At 41.9% G+C, this 21,000-nt stretch overlaps 1 long non-coding RNA gene across 3 annotated transcripts; it reads left to right on the forward strand.

The window, feature by feature from the left end:
• The first annotated feature begins 40 nt into the window (after positions 1 to 40).
• On the forward strand, positions 41 to 19,942 carry LOC119141674. 3 transcript variants are annotated; one of them, XR_005102008.1, is made up of 4 exons: positions 41 to 371; positions 479 to 526; positions 7,072 to 7,199; positions 11,127 to 19,942. It is a non-coding gene; the product is annotated as an uncharacterized LOC119141674 (long non-coding RNA). The 3 variants fall into 3 exon arrangements; XR_005102010.1 differs by lacking the exons at positions 41 to 371; positions 479 to 526 and having other exon boundaries at positions 1,457 to 7,199; positions 11,127 to 15,360; positions 16,435 to 19,942; XR_005102009.1 differs by lacking the exons at positions 41 to 371; positions 479 to 526 and adding an exon at positions 1,457 to 2,655 and having other exon boundaries at positions 2,909 to 7,199.
• Positions 19,943 to 21,000: the final 1,058 nt, after the last annotated feature.

Raw genomic sequence — 21,000 nt, forward strand, 5'->3', positions numbered from 1 at the left:
GCTCTCTGCCGCCATATAGGGAATGGAATGCGGGGGCGGGGCCGCCGCGGCCTCAGCCCGGTCACTTCTGCCGGGAAAGTCAGCGGGCGGGGAGCACCGCGCCTCGCAGCCGGCAAGTACGGTAACTGCTGGGGCGGGCGCCGTCTCCCGCGGAAGGGCGGGGGCCTTCGGCGCCTCGCCCGGGGGACCGGACCCGAGGGGCAGAGCGGCACCCGCCTTCCTCCGGGCCTCTGCGGGAGTTCGGAGCTGCGGCGGGGGAGCCTCGGAGGGCTGGTAGGAGGCACCCACGCGGGGGAATAGGCCCGGGCTCCCGCCTTCGCGCGGGGCGGATGTCCCCACGCGTGCCCGCAGCAAGCCCCTGAGGTGCCTGGGTGGGGCGCGCCCGGCTCTTTGCCCTCTCCGGGAGGGAATGCGGCTGCCGCGGCCGTGGGGGTGCCCGGCGCGGTGCGGGGCGCGCCTCAGCCGGGCCGGCGCGGAGCCGCCCCCCGCAGCCCGAGGTGGAGGGGCTGGGCGCCGCAGAGCCGCGGTGAGTCGGCCGGCCGCAGCTGAGGCGGTGCGTTGGCCTCGGTGTCGGGAGGGCTGCGAGGAGGGCGGTGCGGGCCGCCTGCCCCGCAGGGCCGTGGGCGAGCGGCGTCGGAAGGGTCCTCTTCGTTTTCCTGTGTGCGTTCAAACACGTACCCTTCGGGATCGTGGCCACCCCTCAGCTTACACGGCCTCGCTCAAAAAAAAAAAAAAAAATAGCAATGTGTCCGCGGCGGCAGGCTGGAGGGCAGCGGGCTCCTGCGCGGCGCTGGGTGAACGTCGAGTGCCGGCTGGGGGTGTGCGGGGGCCGCTGTCCCCGGGGGCCGCCTGGCCGCTGGCGGGGTGTGCAGCGCGGGGGCCCGGCCGGCAGAGCCGCACCGCCCCTCCCGCGGCCGGGCTGCTGTGTCGCTGCAGGACGAGCAGCACTTCTTACTGATTAAACACGTCGAAACTCTAGCTTGGACTCGGCATTTCTGGCGACTGGCCGCTGAAAACGGCGCCCGGTTACCGGGCTCGGACATGACGGTGCCGATCGCGGGCCGAGGCTCCGGCCGTGGCGCCGGGGGGGCGGGGCAGCCGCGTGCCCGCAGCGCCCGGCGCCTCCGCAGCACAAACCGCACCGGGCGGACCTGAAACTGGGCGGCCAAAAGCCCAGACCGGAGCAGCAGCGTATCTCCTGAGCAGGGCACTGAAGAGCTTTGCAGCAGCTGCGTTTTCCATTAAAAATGGAAATGAAAAAATGAATGAACCGTGTCAGACAAGCTGGCTTTGATTTTTAAAGAAGGATCCACAGAAACCTGACGATGGTGTAGAACAGGGGTCCTCAAACTACGGGCCGCGGGCCAGATAAGGCCCCCCCAGGGTCCTCAATCCGCCCCCGGTGTTTACAGACACACACACACCCCCTTCCCCGCCGGGGGTTGGGGGGAACCAAGCAGCCGCAGATGACTGCCTGCTACTTCATCCGCGCACCGGCCCCCTGGTTAAACAGTTTGAGGACCCCTGGTGTAGAATATGCAACTACTGGCTTTTTTGTATGTTTGTCAGCTCTTAGACAGTAGCACTAAGTTGAAATTTCACCGGAGGAGAACTGTTTTACATCTCGGTATAAATTTATTTTTTTTTTTCTTTTCAGCTGTCAGTTGCTCATACTAAGAAAATGACCGAAGTTTTTGAACCAAGGAGTTTAAACTGTGGACTACAGACAGGGGCTGAACTGTGTTCTGCATAGCTTATATTTTGTCTATACTATGAGTTCTTTTTTTCTTTGGGATCATGTTTGTGCTTCTGAGCGTTACTCTTGAGGTGCCGGCTTCATAACTCCACAGAGAGCTTGCTGGGGTATTAATTAGCTTCTCCCTCATTTTACAGGTATTTTACAGGTGACCTGCTGGATTTCTAAACCTACCTCTAACTAAATTTTGGAGGCATTAGGGAGCCTGAATGCTACAGGCCAGGGAGGAGGATGCAGTAGTTTCTTTTACTGAAAATATGGTGTCAATTTCAGTACTTCTGACAGCCAGAGAAATGGAATACTTAGAAGGTGGAGAAAGAAGAACTTCATGATTGCATTGCATGACAGCAAAGGAAAGTTATATTTAACTTTCATCCCATCACTTACTCTTGTTAATAGTTTTTCACATCTCAAAGCAGTTTTTCTTCCCTGTTGTTCTATTTCTGTTTTAAACAAGTGTCTAGCAAGTCAGCAAAAATGCTTTTCTAAATTGGGTAATGGCTGTTCTTTACCAGGTCTTAGCCAGCTGCTGCAATAAAAATAACACACTAATGCCACCAGAAGAATCTTCCTGTAATAGTGAAGAAGCTTTACAGCAAAAATTGAGAAATAAGAAGAGTGAGAGGAATGCCAGTGAACAACAAAACACCCATAATAAGCAGAAGTAGCCCATGTGTCAGTTACCTCAACTTAGTTGTTCTGTCTTTTCAGATCTTGGGCAGAATTTATTTGCTTAAGAAATTCCAGAGAAAAGCAGGTGAAAGGCCCGTATATCCACCTCTTCCACCTGTCTACTGCTGAGCAGGAGTAGCTACTTCCCGTTAAGTCTGTGAATATTAATAGCTACGCAGGATGCTGGTGAAGCTTTTTTATTTCTGGACTAGGGAGGACATGAAAAGGTAATGGCATCTTTGCTCTTATCATTCCCCGGTAAGCATACTTCTCCATGGGCTCCCTCTGCAGTGGTGTAGCACTGTAACAGCTTGCAAAATAACATCCAAGGCCGAAGTTCCTCTGTCAGGCCAGTTTTTCCCCTTAAGTTCCTTTAACTGCCTGAAAGCAAGTGAGATGTGTTAACTCCAGGGAAGAAATTAAAATGTGTTAAAGCCATACCTGAACTGTGTTTTAATTTCTAGTTGGTTTTTCTTTCAGTGGATGTTCTTCTTGTGGAAAGACCTTGCTGAGCTGAGCATTCATTTCCGCTTTTTCTGCCTCATGTTTTTGGGAGGTCTGTATTCTCCAGAGCTACGCAGAGAGGAAGGAATGGCTACAAAACAGTAACCTTATACTTGGTTAACTTCCTGCATGTAATCAAAGGCTATTCTATGAGCTGTATGGAAAAATACCCTTGGCCACCACTCAGTGAAATGCCTTCTTAATATCTTACAAAGCATTAGTCCACGTGCAGTCATTTTTGCTCATTCCAGTAAAACATCCAGAGTCTAAGCATTCTACCAGTTGTGCTAGTTTAAAAGAAAGATCACATGCAGCTGCACAGCTTCTTTGTTTGAAGCAAATAATGGTCTAAATGTAGGAAAATGCATGGCAGACACCATAATGCTGGCCAACAGAAGTCACCCTAGTGGTTAAAACTTATCTGGAAAGATGAAACTCAGCATTCCTACGTTGAAGCTGAACAAGAATCTGGATTCATGCACTGCATAAAATATTTCTAAACACTGGGAGGGTAGGAGGTCAGAGATAAAGAGGAGGAAACTGGAGAAGGGAGGCAAGAGAGTTCTCAGAGACAGAGCTTTAAGAAAGAAAAAAAAACAAGAAAAATTGGTTGAGGTGACAGCACTAATCAAATACAAGAAAGACTCTTGGACCTACTGAAACAGTTGAATTTGCAGTGCTAAACCAAATCCTTATCCTGTGTCTTCAAGCTTTTTATTAGATAACTAGGCACTTCAGTTCTTAAAATAAAATTACAGGTTTTATGGATACCAAATGTATTCTAACATTTTTCATTTGAAAGCTTATGCTGCTGGTGGTAGAGGTCGTGAGTATCACTGTACTTTGCAGTGTAGTGACTCTGAAAATCCAAATACAGGAAAAATGGACAGTAGTGATGAGCGTCAAGGTTATCGTAAGATTTTTCAGTGAAGAAAATAGTGTAGCCGGTCAGTATCTTCAGTTTTACAGTGTTTTCTTAAAATAGTTTTCTTCTTTATGTTCAGAAACTATTTTTAATTTAAGGAGTTAAAAACAGAACATTTGACTTCTACTAGCCTTTCAAATCAAGTACTCTAGGATAAATTTTGCCAGCTCTTTAGAATCTCTCTGTTAAAGTGAAAATAAACCAGCAGCACTGAATGAGCCCTTTCAGAGCGGAGCTTTTCATTCTAATTAAATTCCATGATGATTCCAAAACTGGAGTCAGAGGCTAGAATCTAAAACTATTTAGGAAAATGTACTTGAAATACTAAGGGTGCTTTACCAGTATTCTAGAATAATGAAGAGACTAACATCTTAATTTGAGCTAAATCCTCTTGACATTCATTTCTGTGTCCTCTGCCTTTTTGTGGCTTGATACTTGACGTATGAAGTCATTCTGAGATGGACTAAAGGGGAGGGCATTGTGTGTGCCATAGCCCCAGAGCCGTGTGAATTAATGCTGCTCTGTATTTCCTCAAGGAACGAGCACATTCAGTTTACATGTATTGAGAATAGACCCTGTGACTGAATTACTTCTTTCTTATAAGGAGCCTTGTGTTGAGATATCTGTTGGGACAGTTTAGCTCACATCTAAGTTACTAGGGATAAAAGCGTCACTGTTACAAGTAAAATGATAATGTGCAAGCGACTTACTAAAATTAAACATGTTGAACCAATTTAGAGGGTTCAGAATTTCAAAGTCTTGGAATAGAAGAATAAAAGTCTCTCACCTTTCTTCAGAGTTTTAACTTACCATTTGCTGAAAGTAAGAAGCAGAAAACCGCATCTCTGAGAGGGCTCTATATTTAAAGTCCCTCTGGGTTTGTTGTGACCATCTGTAGAACTGAGTTGCAAAATTCATGAACACTCAAAGTAAAACCAGTGTTATTCCTCTCACAGGCTTTTGTAAATTTATTTTTAAAGGATTATGTTTTCCGATATCAAAATAAAAGCAAATTTGATGAAAGCTTCAGGTTTCAAAATAACTCTCTTATAGGTGTCCTCTCTCTTTACTGCAGACACATGCAGTTAACTGTGGTAAAGTAGTTTAAAAAAAAAAAAAAAAAAAAAAGATTACTCAAAGCTTTGTCCTCTTTTGGTCAGACGTCCTCCACCAAAAATGTAATAGGCCATTTCAGAAGTTAATAAGGTGCAAAATGCCACTGATTGGTCTGCCAGCATGTGTAGGGACACCTCAGTACATGTAACGTACAGAAAGTGGGCTGGTAAGTCTAAAAGGAAACATTATTGGACTGCCGTCTTGTGGATAAGCATCCTACGCTAACAAACTTCCTTTTTGTCTTCTTGGGCTTCGTCCCTTTAAACTGCACTTTACTTTAGACTTCTTTGCACCAAAAAACCCCAAACCCTCTTTCTCCCATTTCAGGAAGTCTGAGTTAAGATTCATTCGTGATAGCAAGAGAGCTGTACTTAAAAGGGAACAGTTTAAATATGCCAAAAACTGGAGCTCCTGCCCATGCACTGTAAAGATGTGGTGGGTAGCAGTAGGACCCTTGTTGTGCTTGTGCCCCCTTGTCTCCACCAGCACAGCCAAGACAGCAGTGCAAGGAGGAGGAAAGTATATCTAACTGGCTGTCTTGTTTTAACCCCAGCCAGCAACTAAGTACCACGCAGCTGCTCATTCACCCACACCCACCCCTGCTCCAGCGGGATGGGCAGGAGAATTGGGAAAAGGTAAAACTTGAGGGCTGAGGTAAGAACAATGTAATGATTGAAATAGAATAACATCATAGTAGTAACAACAGCAACAACAATTGTAATGAAATGGAGGGAGAAGGGGAGAGGAATAAAATCGAAAGGGAAGGGAGAAACAAGTGATGCACAGTGCCATTGCTCACTACCCACTGACTGATGCTCAGACAGTCCTTGAGCAGCGACCAGCCTGGCCTGGCCAACTGCCCCCCCCAGCTAATAGACTTTTGTGTTATCAACATTATTCTCACACCAAATCCAAAACACAGCACTGTACCAGCTACTAAGAAGAAAATTAATTCTATCCCAGCTGAAACCAGGACAGTATCAACCCCTTATTCCATACCATTTACATCCATGCTGTGTTTTCCAATATATCATCACCTTTCCTATGTTTTAATATAAACACACCAATATAATTCCCTTAGTGTATGGACCTTCCCTCTAAAGGTCTGCTGAGTTCATTTAGTCCATGCCATTGGGCTCCATCTGTCATAACAACCTTTCAAGGCAGGAAGATGGTATGAGGTGTTGGACTGTTGCATCTTGAAGCCAGTTCTGATTTTATCACTGCTGCACTGGTCTGGTTTCATTTGTCATTCTTAGTTGGTGTGACAATTGGAAGGGAGTCAGGTTCAGATCTCCAAATCAAAAGTGGTAGAGATGGGCACCACAAGGCACCCAGTGCAATAATAGGCATATACAGTGTCATGTAGCAATTACCATCACACAATTTGATTCATTGGCTATTTTCACCCATCATCAAATCCCCCTGGGGCACACATCAAACTTCCCCCTCACCAAGTGCTGCCAGGTCCTTGAGCAAAAGCAATCCCAGGGACGGGATTGCCTTTGCCTGAGGCAGAAATAACCCAGACTGTTTTCCCCAGCACACTTGTGTGCCCTACAGGAACCTTTCTGCAGTACGTAAAAGCTTTGATTGGGCAGGACCACATCAGTTGGCAGGTCCTCTAGCGCTGACTAACCAGGTGGCTTTTTCTGAATGAGTATCCCAGTGTGTGAAAGTCCCACCACCCATTGCTTTCAGCTTGGTCTTTAACAGTCCATTACATTGTTCAATTTTCCCAGAGGCTGGTGCATGATAGGGATGTGATATACCCACTCAATGCCGTGCTCTTTAGACCAAGTGTCTATGAGATTGTTTCAAAAGTGAGTTCCATTGCCTGATTCAGTTCTTTCAGGGGTGCCATGTCACCACAAGACCCGTGTTTCAAGACCCAGGATAGTGTTCCGGGCAGTGGCATGGGACATAGGGTATGTTTCCAGCCATCTGGTGGTTGCTTCCACCATTGTAAGCACATGGTGCTTGCCCTGGCAGGTCTGCGGGACTGATAAGTTGGTGTGCAAAGCCTCACCATATTTATATTTCAGCCGTTGTCCTACATACCAGAGAGGCTTTAACTGCTTGTCTTGCTCAATTGCAGCACATGTTTCACATCCATGGAAAATCTGTGCGATAGCGTCCATGGTCAAGTCCACCCCTTCTTCCTGGGCCCATCTATATGTTGCATCTCTTCCTTGATGTCCTGAGGTGTCATGGGCCCACCAAGCTGTAAGTAATTCACCTTTATGTTGCCAATCCAAATCCACCTAGGCCACTTCAGTCTTAGCAGCCTGATCTACCTGTTGGTTGTTTTGACCTTCTTTAGTGGCCCAACTCTCAGGTACGAGGGCATCAATGTAACGTACTGTCACAACCAGGTTCTCCACATGGGCTGCAATGTCTTGCTATAATGCAGCAATCCAGATGGGTTTACCTCTGCGTTGCCAATTACTCTGGTTGCATTGCTGCAACCCCCCACAGGGCATTTGCCACCATCCATGAGTCAGTATAGAGGTAAATTGTCCGGATGCTGGCCAGCAATTGTTTTGGGTATTTGCCAGTCTTCTGTGAAATTCTCTGCCTTTATAAATGATAACTGAGGATGCACAAAAAGTATGCAGGCAGAGAAAAGGCTGAGATAGCTAAGCAACACTTAAATGATACCTGTTTGAACAACTGGCATTCTTTTAAAAAGCTTGGGTACAATGTCTGCTTCCCCTAACTTAGTCACCAGTGATTGCATTTAGCAAGATGAGGAAACTAAGCTTAAGATTTTTTTCTTAACAGTGTATTTAAAATTTGATTTCTAGTGGTACTTAAATTCTTATTTTACAAGTGTTTGAACAATATTGCAAACCTGTCTCCATCTTTCCTGGCTCTGAAACACCTAGCCGGGATTTACAGATTACTCTTTTCTGGGGTTGTACCAGAGAGAAACTTACGAGGTAGTACTCTAAATACGAGGGCTTCTGTATAATTCAGCCACGTGTTTTTCTGTATGGCAGAAAAATTACGCTGTGCCATCTGGTTAAATTTCATTTGGTCAAAGAGGGCTATGCACTGAGGAATAATTAATAAAGAGCCAATGTTGGGGTGTAACATTTCCAGGAGTTTTTTTCAGGTTGGGTTTTTTTTTTCCCACCCACATTTCATCTTCTGATTGTATCTCCAGCATTTGGTGTCAACTCTCATCTCTAAGCAAAGTGCCTTTTAATTACTTTTGCGGGTTTAACTAAGTAAAACTTGGGCATTCGTCCCAGGGCTTTAGAAAGCATTTGAAATTTTGTAGTCCAGGTACTAATTAGACTGACGTGTACTTGCTTTACCAAGTTGTCCCTGCAACACTGAGTGACTGAGCTGTGGAATACTGCATCCATTTGGAGCAGTCAACTTTTGGAGTTAAACACAGTTTACCCAAGTGTATCTTGAGTCATGTTGATATTCTTGCACCTTTATTTTATACCTCATCTGTGTTTTCATTGTCTGTTTGCCTGTTTCTATGCTTTCTTTCTCTTTCCCATCTTCATTTGACCACACTTTGGTGCTGCCAGTTCATTGTACACTGTACTGCTTTGTCCCCACTAACGCCCTGTAAACTTCCCATCTGCTTACCTTCTTCCTTCCTATTTTTCTTGTCCTACAGTCTGTGAAATTGCACCAGAGCTAATATCTCAAGCTAGGCCTTGTAGTCAAATTCAGAAGAGGGAAGCTATAGTTAGAGCTCTGCAGTAAAATTTTGTCAGGGAAACCAGTACTTACTTCTCCCTCAGTAGCTTCAAAGGTTTCAGTGGAATCCCTTTTCTTGGAGCAGGGATTTAATGTGTGTTTTGTTTTTTTTTTTTCTACTGGTCTGTCACTAAACAACATCTAATTCTTGAAGTTGCCCTGAATATCAATGTTTTAAGTTTTGAAGTTGCTATCAACAGAAAGGGAGAGCATTCTTCTTTCTCCTCTTTTGTGCTCCAGGGATAAAGATGAGCTTAGAGGTATCCCTCTGCTTTACTTTGCCATTTGGAAAATAGTGTCACAATGTACTCATATATTTCCAGAAAGTTACTGCTTTGAGCCTGTTCCAGGGGGTATTAGGAGTTGCAAGGATGTGACAGTTTTACTACTGAAAAGGAAGGGACCCCTTGATGCTTGATACATATCCATACTTCTTTGCTTCAGTAAATTGGGCAGGACTCATGGGACAGCTGTCTTACTGCTAGACACTGTCCTCTGCTGGGCTGTAGGGGACCTTCAGAGGGAATAGAAATAGGCACTGTGTGTGGTGTGTTTCAAATGCTCCAGGAGATGCTGTGACTGTGAGCTTAGGTAGATGTCATCATCAGTCATCCTGCAGATGTTGTGATCCATTTGGAGGAGGGGTAGAAATCTATTCTGGTGTTCATGTAAAATACATTTTTTGAGTGGTTCCAAAAAATGGAGCCTTTCAGGGACAGGTCTCTACGAACCCTCTGACTTCATCCAGATGTAATGAAGGTCTGATGCATGTTACAGCTTCCCTAGTCTGAGGAGATCGAGGAATTTCTCCAGTACCCTCACTCAAAACTGCTTCCTAGTTAGTAATTTTAATATGTGCTTCTCCAAAGTTTGTTACAGACAGAACAAAAATCACCTTGGTTTTGGTTTCAGTGGTTCTGAGCAGCAGCAGCAGCAGCACCTCAGGGCAGCAGCATAGGCACCAAAGCTCTCCATATGCACACTTGGGCAACCAGTACGAAGTAGACTTGCAGCCTACTCTCAACTTTTCATTTTATCTCTGCAGACATAAAGGGTTCGATTTTTGTTTTTTAAAATGAAATTTTACTGGCTGCAGTTGAATGGCTGCTTTTGAAGCTCTCTGGGAAGGCTAGAGATCTTTTATTTTTAAAAGAAAATAAGAAATCACTAGGATATGAGTTAGGAGTGGAAGAACTGAGGAAGAGAAGGGCAGAACTAATGCAAGTGAGATTTGAAAGATGAATGTATAAACCCAGTCCCTTGCCAACTCCACCCTCTAAATGGCATTTACTGCCAGGGAAATGGGATCCACCCTGCACTGATTCTAGTGTCAGGAAAATCCTCCGAAAATAGCTCTGAGCCTTGCAAAAGTTGCGGTTTCCTCTCCCAATAATTGATGCTGTGGTGACAACCTCCATCTGGTGCTCATGAGTCGCAGTCACCACATCTACTAAGAGGAAGGCAACTTTCTCCCTTTGTTCAAAATCTCTTGCCTTGTCTGCAGTGATGGTCTTAGGAGTGAAAAATTGCTTGCTGAGTTTGAGCACTTCTTAAAAGGGATGTGTTCCCTGTACTGGCAACTTGGAAATGAAACTGCAATCTCTGCTTACTCAGATTTTAAGAAGTGTAAATGAAGAGGAACCACTTTAAGAGTACCTGGGGATTGGTCTAAGTTGCATTATTGCCATTGAATGTGGGTTTATTTCATACTGTTTACTAAATGGAGAGCATAACCATGGCAACATTCATTACGTGCTCAGTATGGATCTGCCAACACAACACTGAAAATTAGCATTCAGAAGACAACTGTCTGGAAGTAGCTTGAGAAGTGAAAAATAATTTTCCAGACTACAGTCCGGATGGAAATACACCTCAGCATCTGTGAAAATTATGCAAAATTTATTGCTCTGGCTTACACTGATGTCAGCAAGAGTATTTGTGGTATAATTTGATAGATCTTACCTTGATGAGTGAAGGCATAATGGTATAAATATTAATAGCCAGTGGTGGTTCTGACTAGCCCAGTTAACAACCATAATTCTGCATGAAGTATACTTAAAAAAATACAAATACTACTAACCCTTTATGCTCAGCTGTAGTACAGAGATAGTTAAAATCTTTTTTCCAAGTTTACCTGGAAAAAAAAATAAAACATGACAAATCCTAGACAAGATGAGGGTTCTACTGTCTGCATGTAAAGAAAAGCATGTGGGATGAATGGGAATGAGGAGGGGAACATAAAAGGAAATTCTAGTTCCGAGTTAGTCCTCTGCTGTCCCAGGTATAAACTGTTGATAAACTTAGTCTAATAAATACCTTTTGTTGTTGCATCCTGTGATGTCCTTGCAGAAGTCTTTTGTATGGGAAGTCGTGGTCAGGCAGAATGGAAGCAGACTGAATTATAGCTTGCTTCTTTATGTCTCTCCACAGGTCACTTCATTCTGACAGAAGCAGAGTCAACATAACTACACCTTTCTCATTTGAGTCATGCTAGCTGTTGCAAGTAATGCTGAACAAAAATAATTCCCTGGTTACTTTGCCTGCACATTTATCTTTGGTTAATTTCGCTGTTCCTAAGTCAGTCTCTTATTTTGTGTCCATCTGTCACATAGCAGGGAAGACATGTTTCTGTAAACAAGCTTCACAAGTCATTTAGGAGATGTGTAGGAAACTACATAACTGCTTTTAACAAACTTTTGAAAGTTGTATAGATTTTAAGCTCCCTCTGCCCTTTCAACAGATGCTCAGAACAGTGACTGCTCTTTATTGCCTCAACACACCATCTTGGAATAACACATCAGCCAGTCTGATGGAATATATTATGTAGACTTTCCGTAAGTCAGTGCTGTAAATAGCAATTATGTCTGCAAAGAATATAGCATCATTCATGTCTGCTGCCCTCATGGATAGAGGTGGTACATTTAGGGAAAGTTATGTTAGTCCTAAGAATCATATGGATCTATAGAAGTTATGGAAGTGTTGCTGGTAAAACACAAAAGACTGGGTGATTATGTATTTTTTCTATGTTTGAAGCATGTGGGTAACCCCCAAACTCCTATCAGTTCACAAAGTGAGAAAACGCATGCTATTCCAGCAGTAACTCGGGACCGTGTTAGTCATCAAAGCTAGGTTTAAAGTAACATATTTGGATAATTCAGTGTTTATATTCAAACTGGTCAAACAGCTCTCTGTATCACTACTTTTGTTTTCAATAAATTTGGAACAGGGAAACACAATCCAGAGGATTTGACAAAGTTAAAAGAACTGGCAGTAAAAAGGGTAAGAGGACAATCCATTATTATCGGCCAGCATCCATGTAAGCAAAAAAATGCATAACTGATATGTAAGCTATTAAAGGAAATCAGTAGAACTAATGTTAGTCAAGATGGGTATATGAAAAGCAGATCACACTGCAGTTTTGTTAAACAACACACTTGCTAAAAAAATACAGTGTTTATACAACAATAGTGTTTGTGTAATAGACTTCTTCCAGAGGTTTTGAGTTACCACTGGATGGCAGTTTTTTATATGTCATGCTACTTTGGTCAATATGACCTGTTAATTAATAGAATATTGGTTAACTGACAGCCAAAACCGAAACAGTAAATGAAGGATTCTAACTGAGCAAGTATATTTATATTAGGGTTATTTTAGAAATTGCTTTTGGCCATGTGTTACTTAATGTATGTTTTAAATTACATCAAACATGGTACAAAATTATTAATTATAGATGACCCATAAGATTGGGGCTGTAATGAACAAATATAAGTGATTAATGCAGTCTAGATTATTTAATAAGTTGGGGGCAAGCTTACAAATGTTTTGTGGATACCTATTAAAGTAATACATCTGTGAACAATGAAAGCAGACTGACATTTTCACCTGCACATTTGGACTGCCCACCAAATACCAGAGCTCAAGAATCGAGAAGACACTAAATTTGGAGCCGTTGAAGGTCAGTTGAGCAAGGTGTTCTCAAAATAAAATTCTGTAGCAGACACAGCCTTTTGTTTTCAGTAAGTCTAAAACTCCTGAGCTTCCTTGTATATCATGACTGATCATATCTAAGGTGTTCAGTTATGTTACATGCTTACACAACTTTATTTTGGCATCTGAGAGTAATGCTAAAGCGTCCCCATGCTATAGATTGACCCTATTTTTGAACCTTGAGCCAGTCTTTCTAAATATGTCCTATACCATGGATGCGTCACTACTTTTGTTACCCTTTCTCTGCCTTGCATAGCCTTTTCACATGTGTTGGCAAAGCTGTAACAAATAAAGGAATAAAACCATGTCTGCAGATAATTCCCATAGTCTAATCAACAGTCACATTACGGCAAAGCTAATGCTGCTGTTGCCTTTTTCGTCTTCAGAAATGTGTGTTTTGTTGGACTGAGGAAGAACTGAAAATGCTAGTTGAAATTCTTCTGTTACAGAGTTTTTATTTGGGGATTTGGAGGAGGAATGAAGAGGTACAGAGGCACTTGTTGAGGAAGATAACAATGAATGAAGTCTTAAATACAGTGCTTTGGTCCAAATGCCTCATGTAATTCTTGGCTATACGAAAAGAAATCTCTAGGGACCACAAAGACAATACTAGTTATATGTTTGGCACTGAAACAATTTTTGTTGGAATTTGCTTTGTCCGGTTTAGGATTCAGGAAGACTTGGTAGACAGAAAAGGGTGAGAAAAGAGCCAGAAAAATCATTGATTCATGTGGTGTGATACAAGAAAGTGTTTCTGTTTGGTTTATCTTAACAGAAAGTGTATTGACTGCAGTCCAAAAGTATCCGCAACGAAACAGAAACTTAATACCTGGCTTTTCCATCTAGCTGACAAAGACATAACAGGATCTAATTGCTGGATGTTGAAGCTGAACGAAATCAGACTAGAACCAAGTGGTACAGGTTTTCCCTAATGAGCAGATAACCATTGGAACAATTTAATGTAAGTTATAATGGTCTTTCCATCTCTAGTAGTTTAAACCTCAAGAGATGTTTTTCTTAAAAGGCATATTCTAGCTGAACTTGGCGGTAGTTCAGGAAATCAAGTACTTCTATGGCAAAATAGATGAGCCAGATCTTCAGAGTGGATGTTGCGGCCTTATATTTGATGGAGACCAAGGGGGTTTTGGTTCTTCTTTCAGCTCTGCTATGGGCTTACTTCATGATCCATTTTTTTTGCCTATGGATGCTAGCATTTGTATTGGAACTTCAGTGCAGCTGCAGCAGTTTAAAAAAGGCCATAATTGTCTGTAAATGCTATAGTGTGGCAAGGGATCCAGACTGCCTAAAAGCCTGTTCTAAAGAGGTACACAGAGAACAGCTAGCCAGACAGGGAATTTTAGCACTCCTTTTTCATGTTTATTTCAGTTTCTGAGCAAGAGTCTTGTGAATTAACAGTGTAGCTGGTGATTCTCTGCCACTATATAAGCTTGTGGTCATATAGAGAAGGTGGAATACTGTTTTGGATCAACAGACTTAGCTCATGTCTTAACTCTTGTATGCGTGTATGATTTTAAACACACCAAAGTTATGTCCATATTGACACTTCCTTTTTTAGCTTGTCCAAAACTTGCAACTTGTGTTTGGGTGTTTGGGTTCTTGTTTGTAAAGTGCTATTTAGTCCTTCAAATAAAAAGTGCAGAAGTAATTAGTAACATTAGCTTATCATTATATACAGCAAAGCAATTCTGTCTTTGTGCATAGAAGACTAAAATGATATCCTTGCTTGACTGAAAACTTCCTTTCTGCAAGTAATAAAAAATGCAAATATCCCTTACAATGGCTCCTTTAGCCTTCCTGCAGCTTGGGGCAAAAACACATTGGCAGAAGGACAATGTCTTGTCTCTGATGGCTATGAAACCTCTCTGAACTCGACCTGAATATGAACATATATAAAAGGGACTCTGTGCAGTGACAAGAACTTGAAAACAGAGTGCAATTACGTAAGAAATGTAAAACAAGGGGGAGCATGTTCCAATGAGATCAGCATTCCAAGTAGTCCCTAACAAGAATTGGATATTTGTATCTTTGCTGCCGCTCTTTTTTCTGTATAACTGATCATCTGAATTTTTCTTCCAGCTTCCTCCAAGCTGAAACCTTATACCTGATAGCAATCCTTAGCAGGTTTTTGGTGCAAAGTTGGCCTTGGTATCCTATACAAGTCCCCCAACTTCTTTAATTACTTTGATACTGATAAGGAAGGGATGTGTTTAAAAAACCAAAGCATTACAAAGGAGCCTGTGTTTTCCTGTCCCATGCTGAAGAAGCTAATAAATTGCCTGATCTCAAGAAACCAAGAGAAGGAAGACTCACAGTAGTGTCATGGAAGTAGTAGGTAGCACTTGTCACCTTCTCCTTGCAGCACTGATCAGGATGGAGCTGTGTTAATTGCTGCCCTTTGGTATCAGCAGGTCCAGGGCTTAGCCTCTATTCAGATGAAGCAGGTTTCTCACTAAGCTCCCAAACAGTATTTTACTACTATGGAGATGCTTTATTCTCTTTTAGGAGTAGTTTTTCACATTCTCATCAGACTGTCTTGTGTGTTCTTTGTAATTTCAATGATCACCACTCACTGACCAGTACATGTGATGTGTCACTGCTTCCTCACCCATCTTTGCATCAGATAGCTGCTGAGTTAAACTACTCTGGAAATCTACAGGTAAGCAAAGCATCAAATTTCTAAGTAGGCCTTATGTCAATATGTCTGAGCCTCCTGAGTGGGTGGTCCTGTGTTTCTGTGCTTTGAGAACTCCAGTTTCGGATTGAGTGCTTTTAAGAATTGTCTTCAACTTTGGATCTTTGTGCGGCCCCTCCATGATAAAGACTGCCTGGCAACTCTCACTGAGACAGGAGGCTCCAGAGTGTAACTGTCATGAGACCATGGCTTAGTACCTCACACCTCCACAGCTGATTTGTGCCTTCTATTGGAGTTTTGTTTCTCAGCTGCTGTTGTTTGTGTTGCAACAAAGTCACAAGAGACCTTGCAAAGCAGCACAGCATTTACTGGTCTATGTACAACAACATGACCATCATTCCCCTCTTAGGGCATTTGAAGACATCAATTTTGATCTGTAACTATGGGGAAAGGAGGCAAAACCTTGTCCATCCTTCTTCCCACTGTTTTTCTTTCTGTCTGCTTTGAAGGAAGTTTCTCTTCTGAAAGAGCCCAAGTCTTTTAGATTTCTGGTGAGATTTTCTTGAGATACCCACCAGGCTGATGTCAAAGTGCTGTGGTAACAGTCAGTTGTTTGTGGCAGGAATCTTATTTGCTCTTCCAGGCTGAAAGTACTTGGCTGGGGTACTCTGGAAGGGTGTTTTAGCTCCACAGATACAATCTTCTTTCTGCTACAAAATGGTGAGTCTAGTCTGCACTTTAAATTACAATGAAATCATATCCACAAAATGGCAGGCATTCCCCAGACTATCACACCTTGGTTTTAACATATGGGCTGACTGACACAATCAGATCAAATGATTTTCCAGACTTTTTGCTATATCCACAAGGCAGCATTTCTCATTTAAGATTCCTGTAGAGAGGCTGTATCTCCAATGATAGCTTAGATTCTCATCTGGTGTAAATTATCATCGTTCCAGTGACTTCAATGGATTTGATAATTTATGCCATCTGAGGTTCTGCATCTGAAAACTGTAATAAAAAGCAGCTGATACTTTAACTAATCTGAAAAATGATAAGTGCTTAGTATGTGTCTGAGTCTTAATACCTGTTACTTAGCTTCCAGCACACCACCGCATACTGAAGAATTAAAGTTCTTTGTCCTGCATCTGAGTAACTGGGATTGTGTCCTGCATTTTATCAAAAATGGAAGCTGAACAGAGACTGCTGTAGTCCTTGACCACAACTTTGCTGAGAGGCCCAAAAGCCAATATTCCCTTGGCAAAGCCTGTGAGTTTGTCTCTGGTAGAAGCTAGTCCTATCTTTATCCTGACCATGAACATTACATATATCATATGTATTAATATTTTAGAGCACTAAACCTAGGTTTGTTACTTTAATGTGTTTAAGTTTTGATTTCTGTATCCATTGTTATGCCATATGAACATTACTTGATGTTTGGTATCCATTTGAACTTGTAAATAATATGAGATTGCACAGATATCAACTATTTATATCAGTAATATGGTAAAAATTAGTAAAGTGTTTAATGGAAAACATGGTCTCTGACCTATTCCGTAATGTGATACTGTAAATAAAGTACCTATCACTATAAGTGTGAAGAAAATGTGTCTTCTTTATTTATGGGTCTTGATTTAACTCTCCACACAGAACAAATCAGCATTTTTATGTTGCTAGGGTATGTTGTGCAATTTTGCCTGTAAAGAACTACTTGTGCCATAAAACATCAAATTTTCTCTGTTACTTTAAAATTTATACATACTTGTGCTCTTTCTTACAGTAACAACAGAGCATAGCTGTAAACACCACCTTTTCTATAAATCATGTTCAGTCATGGCTCGGACATATTCTATGACTGCTGCCCAGTGGAGACACTTTAGTGCATGACAGAAGTTTCTGTCTGTGCTCAAGAAAGATCCTTACATAGATCAGCAAGAAGAAGAATAAACTTTTATTCCAGCTTGTTCCTCAGAAACCACTGGGCTGACTGTCTTTACATCTTGCAAAGACTTTACATTCATCTAGACCTAACAGTAACTTTCCCTGCTATGCATGAATAGAAGCACTGGTAAATGACAGAATGCTGAATTTTAGGAGATGAACTTTTTTTGCTGGTCATCTTTTGTATCTCTAGGTCTGGTTGTTTTGTGTTTCCTCTGCATCATCCCTTTTGTTCAATACCCTACTATGTACTTTAACTAGTACTAAGATTTAAACCCTCCAGTTATGGTGGTGGTGTTGGCAGGAGGGCAGGGGAAATATTTTGGGGTTTTCCCCCACTGTCAGATTTTCTTAGAAATATGTAAAAAAGGAGTTATGAACCACCAATCTGAAGACACTAAGTGTTTACAATCCCAAATGGGAGAGAGATTTTGGCAGTATGTGTCAAGTTCTGCTACAGTCATGGGACTTGTTAAGGAGATCCTGGGTTAGTCGCTGTGGGCAATAGCTGTGGCTGCATCAACCAACAGAGCCTAGTACCTGTGGAAGAGACACGTTTGCCCTTCAGAAGGCTTTTGGAGGTACAAACAGAAGCATGACAAAAATTACCCAGCTGACCCTAGGTAAATAAAACACCATCAAGCACAGCCAAAATGTCCTTTGTGGGCTGGTAGAAAACTTAAGCAAGATCCTCCCCAAACTTCCCTTTTCCTTCCTTTTCTCAGCCTGCCAGTGCCTTTACCCTCACTGCTGTTTGACCACTGTCGACATACTTGGGTGACTCCCATCTCACTACAGAGGGCAAACTTCCTCTGCCCATCCCAAACTGCAGCTGCTTTCCAGCTCTGTCACTCGTCATCTTCCTGCCATCTTGTTCCTACCTGGTGGCCATGTGTGCAAAGCGATCACCAGGGGTGAGAGAAAGGGCAACAAAGACAAATAAATGTATGGAGATCATGTCTCACAGAGCCTGCAGGAAGCCTGAGGTGTGGTTGAACTAGTCTGTTAATTTTCTACCTTTTGGCTCTATTTTATATGTACTCAGGGGAAATAATTGGTAGTACATTCATTTGTACATTTAGGGTATGCAGATAATTTGTGAGTACAATAAATATTTTGACGATGCAGCACATATGATTGAATACAGCTTTGCCTGCTTATGAGAAATGACTGTTCAGCATGTGCTTCAAAATATGCTGCTTGCTTTTTGCAGTGCTACTATGGATAGAGTAATAGTGTGTGTTATGTGTCGGACACGAATGTGGCAACACTTTGTACTGTTTTACATGCTGACACATTGATTTGAATTTATTTGCAGCTAACCAAAGCACCATATCCAAAACTTGATCTTAATTATGGATATTCAATTTTGCATTTTCTAGAACAAATAGACAGCATTTTGTGTCAGAGAAGGCTTTGGGTGATAAAATATAAAATGAGATACAACACCTGCAACTCCTCCTTGGGTTTAGCCAAAGGATGCCCCTGCCACTGAGTTATCAGTTGGCTCCTGAACCCATGCAGCAAGGCTAAACACCTTGGCAGCTGGGGATGGAAGTGCTTGGGCTCCTGGGGAATCTTCAGAGGTGGGGATGGGAGTCAGCCTGAGCTCCTCCCACAAAGCTAGTTCTGCAGCCTGTCCTGCCTTTTTTTAAGCTGTGAACTGGGATGTTGTCAGTTGCTTCTTGTTTTTGCTGTTCTCATCAATAGCCTTTTGAAAACTTAACCCAAAACATTTTATGAAGCTGCACTGGTAGGATTTCCCCTTCAGCTGTGAGAGATATTATTCTTGTTCAAGGCCTTATTCAGGCCAGTGGTGGAAACAGAGAAGCTTGGAAAAGGTCACAGGCCAAGGCCAAGCTGCCAGCCAGGGTCTTTGGTTAACTGCAGCCCAGGAGGAGAAGGTAGACCCCTTGCCAATTTTGCTACCTTTTCAGATCACTTCCATGTCACATATCTCTAAATGCAATCTGATTTACTAAATTTTGTTATTCTTCCTAGGAGAATAATTTTGTGAATAAAAAGGATTAGCCTCTTGGAAGGTTTTTATGCTTATTTATTAACAGCACAGGATGTAATGTGTTCCGGGTGCACAGGACATCTGCCTATCCAGAACCAGACCCAGCAGACCCAGCAAATGCAGACAACCTCCTCGAAAGGGAAATGCATCCATCAGGTGGTGGCAGCTTTGGTACAGCATCATGGACCTTCTTACACCATGAAAACATTCACAGCTTCCGCATATATGCATGTCAATGCACTCATCACTCATAAAAATTCAAACTTTGTAGGAATCCTACTAAGAAAAAAGAGCTTCTTGCTCCCAGTCACCTTGTGGGAGTGAACTCCAACCAGGAAAGCCTTTCTTTATGTAGAAGGCATTTCCCTTCATGGGTTTTCTATTTGACATCCTTTTGATTTCACAATGCGTCTTCTCCTTCTCATATTCTGAAATAGTAAATAAAAGCAGTTAATTTCTTTCCTCTTTGTTTTTTGTACTGTACACAAATTTCTATTCTATCTCAGATCTGTCTCCCTCCAAACATTTAACTGTTTTCTGTCTCTTCATGCCCAAGCAATGGATACTAATAATTTCAAAAGCCTCCATACTTCTATTAGGCTTTTTTCATCTCAGTAGATGGGTTTTTAACATATTTTATCTTAAGTGAGGGCACTTAGAAAAAAGCATGAAAATCCTCCACACAATACCTGATCGGTACTTACTGCTAGTCCTTGTCTGGATAGATGGCTTTTTTATTATGATCCATCTGACTTCAAGCAGACACAATTAAAGGCTATAGCAGGAGAAATCAAGCTGAATTGAACTCTACACTGTTTTTTTAAAAATCCATTTTAAAGTATATTTGCAATTATTACAATAATTTGTGTGAGACTAGCAAAATAACAAATATATTAAGAACATTAAAATAATATTAATTGTTAAATGTTTTCTATTAAAAGTCAGGACTCACTAACATATTCTTTCATGCAAGAATATATAAGGGCTGACTGATGTTGATAACACCTCTTTTTTTCCCCATAATACAACAGATTTGTATGCACACATAAATTTGTGTAGTTGTAGTCTTCCTTGCCAACATTTAGCAATTCACACATATATATATATGCATCAGTATAATAACTGAACACATTTTGAAGAGGTAACAGTATTTCATTTGAATGTAAATGTCTTGTTTTGAATAAGCAGTTATGAAGCTAAATCAGTCAGCTTAACAACAAAGGGCAGTGTGCTGATGAATTATGTATGTTATCTGCATTTTCTGCCTGCTGATAATTGACAGGTATCATGGCACCTTCTACAAACTTCCTGTAATTACACACCACATATCAAACACTGACTTATGTGTAATGGTCCTCCACACACACATACACACAAAGTGTTTTTATGTTTTATTTAAAGCTTAGAGCATTTTCAAATTTTCTGTTTCTCTCACTCTGGTTTCCAAGCTGCTTTGCCACTCAACCCATTCAACAATGTTAAATTGGTAAGATTTCTTCATTGTTAGCTCGTCGGAGTCATTTGTTCAAGCGTTTGTTTCATCCACTTGTTTGTTTTGTCTTTAAAAAAATTACTTAGGATAAAACAATACCAAAGAAAATTTACCTTGTAATTGTTTAACACAACTTAGCTGCCGTTTGGATACTTGTAGTAAAACAGATGTCTCAGTCTTTGATATCAGGTTCTTGTCTTTACTGACAGAT

The sequence above is a fragment of the Falco rusticolus genome, chromosome Z (assembly GCF_015220075.1).
Source record: "Falco rusticolus isolate bFalRus1 chromosome Z, bFalRus1.pri, whole genome shotgun sequence".
Lineage (NCBI taxonomy): Eukaryota > Metazoa > Chordata > Aves > Falconiformes > Falconidae > Falco > Falco rusticolus.